Here is a 6,159-nt window from a genome sequence, read left to right as displayed (position 1 = left end):
GTTTATGCGTGGATTATAGGGCCCTGAACACAATCAGTGAAAGCAACCTATACCCTCTACCCCTCATGAAAGACATGCTGTCACACCTATCGAAAGGGAATTTTTTTTCTAAACTAGACCTAAGGGAAGCTTACTATCGCAGGAGTATTAAGGAAGGGGACGAATGGAAGACTGCATTTAACTGCCCCATGGGGTGCTATCAATTCAAAGTCTTGCCATTTGGATTACAAGGGGGCCCTGCAGTCTTTATGCAGTTAATCAATGACGTTCTAAGGGAGCACCTGTTTAAGGGGGTCCTTGTTTACTTGGACGACATTCTTATCTTCACCAAAACAAAAGAGGAACATGTCAACCTTGTCAGAGCAGTTTTAAAGAAGCTGCGAGCCGCCCACCTATATGCCAAACTCTCAAAATGTGAATTCCACCAGGAAAGGATAGACTATCTAGGTTATCGCATATCCCCCCAGGGCATTGAAATGGACCCAAAGAAGGTCAAAGCAGTATTAGATTGGGCACCACCCCACACAAGAAAGCAACTACAAAGTTTCCTGGGCTTTGCAAACTTTTACCGCCAATTCATCCCCTCATTTGCCCAGATAGCCTTGCCCCCCACTAACTTACTAAAAACGAAGGGAGCATCCTCAGTAAAACCTAGCCAGCCACTAACATGGACAATGGAGTGCCAAGCAGCGTTTGAGAGACTAAAGAGACTTTTTTCTACCGAACCAGTACTAAGGCACCCAGACATGGACAAGCCCTTCGTAATACAGGCAGATGCAAGTGATGTGGCAGTGGGGGCTGTTCTATTACAAGAAAACAATGAAGGGGTATTGCAACCCTGTGCATATACATCCAAGAAACTCATGGAAACAGAACAGCGCTGGCCCGTATGGGAGAAGGAGGCTTATGGGATATGTTGGGCATTACTCACGTGGCGACAGTTCCTGGAAGGCAACAAAATCCCCTTCCAGGTGTGGACTGATCACAAAAATTTGAAAGCCCTGAAAACATCCAGGAAACTCAATCCCAAACAAGCCCGCTGGTCCCAGCATTTTCACCAGTTCCAATTTAAGCTCAAACATTTACCAGGGAAAAAGAACTTCCTGGCAGATGCACTATCTCGCATGCCCCAATATACCATGGTGTACTTATCTACAAAATACCTAAAGTCCCTACAGCCCTGTAAAAAACTTGGACCAAAATATATAGGACCTTTTCCAATTAAAAGAATCATAAATCGTGCTCGCTTTGGCAGCACATATACTAAAATTGGAATGATACAGAGAAGATTAGCATGGCCCCTGCGCAAGGATGATACGCAAATTCGTGAAGCGTTCCATATTTTTCGCAGAATTTTGGTGAACTAGTTCTACTGGATACCTGGGAAACTATCTGGGTGAGAAATGTTAAGTTTATAAAATGTTTTACAGATGACACCTTGATCCACAAAAGATGTCTCTCTTGTATCCTGACTTACAGCCTAAATGTTGGAGATGTGCCTGCCTGGATGCCACCTATTATCATATTTGGTGGTCGTGTAAAAATATAAAAGCTTTTTGGATTAAGATATGGTGGAACATTCAGAGAATTTTTAGAAAGAGGGTAAAATTTACTCCACAATTGTTTTTGCTTGGTATTGTTACTGATTGTGAGGCTAAGGAGGTTATATTGATGTTGAATCTGATTACAGCCGCAAGGCTGTTAGTAGGTCAATACTGGAAGAAGGAATCTTTGCCTACTTTGCAAGAGTGGTTTTTAAAAGTATCTTACTTGGCGGAAATGGCAAAGATTTCGGCTTTCTTAAAAGAGCAAATGCAAGAGAAATTTTTTGCTGTATGGGAAAAATGGATAAATTTCATACAATTTAAATTGGATTTGAAAAAATATCATTTAGCTTTTTTATAATTTGTATAAAAACTTTACTTTTTCTTTTTCTTTTCTTTGTTTTTCTTTTTTAAATACTTTCTCTTTTTAAGGATTATAATTCTTTTTTCATATATATTTTATTTTTAATTATCTTATAATTTTGTTATTTTTTTTTAATTAAGCCTATATTCTGCTCTGGGAAGCTCCGGGGGGGGAGGGACGGGGTGGTTTGGGAGGGGTTGGGGGAGGGTTGTATTGTTTTGTTTTGTTGTTGTTGTTGTTATTGTTTTTTTTCTGTCTTTGTAAAAGTTTTTAAAAATTTTTCAATAAAAAAAAAAGAATCATAAATCCAGTAACAGTAGAATTAGAATTACCCAAAAATCTCAGGCAAATACACCCAATTTTTCATTGCAGCTTGCTGAAAAGAGAGCATCAGTCACCTCTACGGCCAAAAATCCCCCCCCCACACTTCCAATCATGGTGGAGGGCGAACAACACTTCGAAATAAAGGAAATCCTTGACTCTAGGAGATATCATGGAGCAACTCAGTACCTAGTTGCCTGAAACACCTCCCTCCCTCACAAAATGAGTGGGTCCATAAACGTCATGTCAGAGCCCCAAAGCTATTGAAGAAGTTTCACACAGAGTATCCTAACAAGCCTGACTAATTTTTCTACCTGTTTTGTTTTCTTTCAGGTGGATCTCTCTTATTTTTAAGGGGGGGCGGATGTCAGAATCCAATTATACTTCATCTCCAGTTATCAATTATAGAAACCCCCATTTCTGCCCTCTCTGGATTCTGCCATAAAGAAAGAGAGGGGGGTGAACAAAGGGGCTTTATGGCCCTCACTTCCTTTGGTACAACTTCAAAGGGTTTGAATGTAGTTAGCACCAAAAGGCCTTATCATAACAAAGGAGGCTATTTACCTTTCATGTAGTTTATTTGAAGTCTCCATCCAGACGGAAGAAAGGAAAAAAGGGGTGGGATTGTGATGCCTGAAACTATCACTGTAAGAGGGGGGTGATTGGGTGGGACTACTGGGGAACCCCTTAAAACCTCGAATGGGAGAGCTTGAACCCCAAGTCCTGTCTAGAACGCCTGCAACCATTTGCTCTTAATAAAGGATTCCTGTTGGAAGAATTATTCCAAGAGTTCTGTCTTCTTAAGATGCAAAGTGGGGTGGGTCCTTACACACAGCTTCAGTCATTTTTGCGATACCACAAAGCGGATTAGCTCCCAATGCTCCCCTATTTCTAGGTGCACTAGTTCAGTTAGGTGGGTAGCCAGGGCTCTTCCTATAGAGATCCATCAGCCTGCTCAAACCTCATGGGTAAAGGTAGCAATTTTGCTCTAATGCACAGTTTTAGTATGGTGGGGAGATTGATTAAGCATTGGGTGCATCCCTAATCAACTAAAACATTCAAGTCCAACTGAGCCCCAGATTTTGGCATTATTATTTTGGCAGAAAAAGCAAAAGGTGGGAGAGGCTGACTCACCATCAGGTCATCCTCCCCCCTGTCATCACTGTCATATGGATCTGGTGTGGGCAGGCATTCAGCTGGCTCCTTGTACAACTTGTGACTTATACAACTTGCCCCTGGATGGCCCAGGCTGGCTGAGGTAGTCTCTTTGGCTTCGCCAGAGCTGCGGTCGCACTTTTTGATGGAGTGAAAGGGACCAAGCATTCTGCAGCTTGATGTCCAGGTTGTCCAGACCTGAAGCACTTGATCTGGGGTCCAGTAGAGGCTTGAATGGACCCACGCATCATGGCAGGTGGAGGCCGCTGTGACAGTTGATGCCTCACAGGGTCTTACTTTAGTTGAGATCCCAAAGTAGCAGGATTATGGCACTGGGTCAACTCGATATCCATGATTGGTAAGTGGCACCAATCATGGAGTTGATTAGGGTTGCTCCTGCAGATGCATACCTGCAATACATTGCGATCCAACCCCGCTTTGAAGTAGTAGATCAATGACTGCTCGGGCCATTGCCTAATCCTCCCTGCCACCCTTCAAAATTCTCTTAGGTATTCTCTTGCTGGCCACCCCCTCTGCTTCACATCATGTAAATGTAAGAACCCACCCCACTTTGCATCTTAAGAAGACTGAACTCTTGGAATAATTCTTCCAACAGGAATCCTTTATTAAGAGAAAATGGTTGCAGGCGTTCTAGACAGGACTTGGGGTCCAAGCTCTCCAATTCAAGGTTTTAAGGGTTTTCCCCAGTAGTCCCAACCAATCAACCCCCTCTTTCAGCGACAGTCTCAGGCATTACACTTCCACCCCCTTTTCATTACTGCCCGGCTGGATGAAGACTTCAAAGAAACTACATGAAAGGAAAACAGACCCATTTTTATGGTTAGTTCTTTTGCAATACACACATTCAGTTCCTTAGAAGTATACTGAAGGAAGTGAGGGCCATAAAGCCCCTTTGTTCTCCCCCTTCTCTCCCTCTGATGGCAGAATCCAGAGAAGGCAGAATTGGGAGTTTCTATATTTGATAACTAAAGATGAAATATAATTGGATTCTGACATCCGGCCCCCTCAAAAATAAGAGAGATCCACCTGGAAAAAACAAAACAGGTATAAAAGTTAGTCAGGCTTGTTAGGGTACTCTGTGTGAAACTTCTTCAATAGCTTCGGGGCTCTGACATAATGTTTATGGACCAACTCGTTTTGTGAGGCAGGGAGGTGTTTCCAGGCAACTAGGTACTGAGTTGCTCCATGATATCTCCTAGAATCAAGGATTTCCTTTATTTCGAAGTGTTGTTCACCCTCTACCATGATTGGAGGTGGTGGGGGGGGATTTTGGGCTGTAACGCTGACTGATGCTCTCTTTTCAGCAAGCTGCAATGAAAAATTGGGTGTATTTGCCTGAGATTTTTTGGTAATTCTAATTCTACTGTTACTGGGTTTATGATTCCTTTAATTGGAAAAGGCCCTATATATTTTGGTCCAAGTTTTTTACAGGGTTGTAGAGACTTTAGGTATTTTGTAGATAGGTACACCATTTCACCTATAATGAATGGTGTAGGCTCAACCTTTTTTTATCAGCTTGTGCTTTGTATGCCTGCCTAGCTTCATCTAGTGCTTTTCTGACTATTGGCCAGGTGTTTTGTAGTTTTTCCATCCATTCTTTCAGTGATGAGATCATTGGTTCATTTGGGGTTAATTCTGGCTAGGGGTTGAAACTTTGACAGTTGGCTATTTGAAAAGGAGTGTAGCCTGTGCTGGAGTGGACTGAATTATTGTAGGCAACTTCTGCAAAAGGGAGTAAGTCCGTCCAATCACTCTGTTGGAAATTTAAAAAACATCTCAAATATTGCTCAAGTACTGAATGACAACGTTCCATTTGTCCATCTATCTGAGGGTGATGACTAGATGTCAGTCCCTGAGTGGTCCCTAAGAGGGATAAAAATTCCTTCCAAAATGCAGACGTAAATTGCACTCCCCTATCAGAGATGATGCGTTGGGGTGCCCTGTGCAATCTGTAAATGTGCTGGATGAAAAGTTTTGCTAAGGCCTTTGCAGTGGGAATCTTTTGGCAAGGGATAAAGTGCACCTGTTTGGAAAATAGGTCCGTGACTGTCCAGATAACAGTATTCCCATTGCTTTCTGGCAGTTCCACTATAAAATCCATGGCTATTTCCCTCCAGGGGGCTGAGGGATTTGCCACTGGTTGTAATAGCCCTGGCGATTTCCCTTGCAACCTCTTTGCAGATGCACCTGTTGGGCAGCTGGCAATATAACTTTCTATGTCCTTTTTCATGGATGGCGACCAAAATTGCCGTTTAATTAAATGTAAAGTTTTTACAAATCCAAAATGCCCTGCTGATTTTGTGTCATGGCAAAGGTGCATGAAATGACTCTTTGAGTTGTTGGTATATATAACTTTTCCTCTACCCAAGGCACCCCGTCTCTCATTGTGCACACATTTTTGTTTTTCTGGAACCATTCATCTGTTTCCAAACTTTTTCTGAATTCAATTCCAGTTTGGCTGTCCAGTTGTGGTTTTAATTTGGCTTGGGTTCTTGTGGTTACTGGTGCTGCCAGTTGTGACTCTGCCATTATTGGTCTAGAGTCTGTGGTTCGTGCGCTGTTATATTGAGGCATGCGAGATAGAGCATCTGCCAGGAAGTTCTTTCTCCCTGGTAAATGTTTGAGTTTAAATTGGAACTGGTGAAAATGCTGGGACCAGCAGGCTTGTTTGGGATTGAGTTTCCTGGATGTTTTCAGGGCTTTCAAATTTTTGTGATCAGTCCACACCTGGAAGGGGATTTTGTTGCCTTCCAG

The 6,159-nt window shown here is 42.5% G+C and overlaps 1 non-coding gene across 1 annotated transcript; it reads left to right on the top strand.

The window, feature by feature from the left end:
• The first annotated feature begins 1,239 nt into the window (after positions 1-1,239).
• On the top strand, positions 1,240-1,346 carry LOC120298098. The gene has a single exon (XR_005553949.1). It is a non-coding gene; the product is annotated as a U6 spliceosomal RNA (small nuclear RNA).
• The last annotated feature ends 4,813 nt before the right edge of the window (positions 1,347-6,159 follow it).

This window comes from Crotalus tigris, unplaced genomic scaffold, assembly GCF_016545835.1.
Source record: "Crotalus tigris isolate CLP2741 ecotype Arizona unplaced genomic scaffold, ASM1654583v1 scf7180000023745.68627, whole genome shotgun sequence".
Classification (NCBI taxonomy): domain Eukaryota; kingdom Metazoa; phylum Chordata; class Lepidosauria; order Squamata; family Viperidae; genus Crotalus; species Crotalus tigris.
Note: the sequence above shows the minus strand (reverse complement) of the source record. Positions and strands in the feature narration are given on the sequence as shown.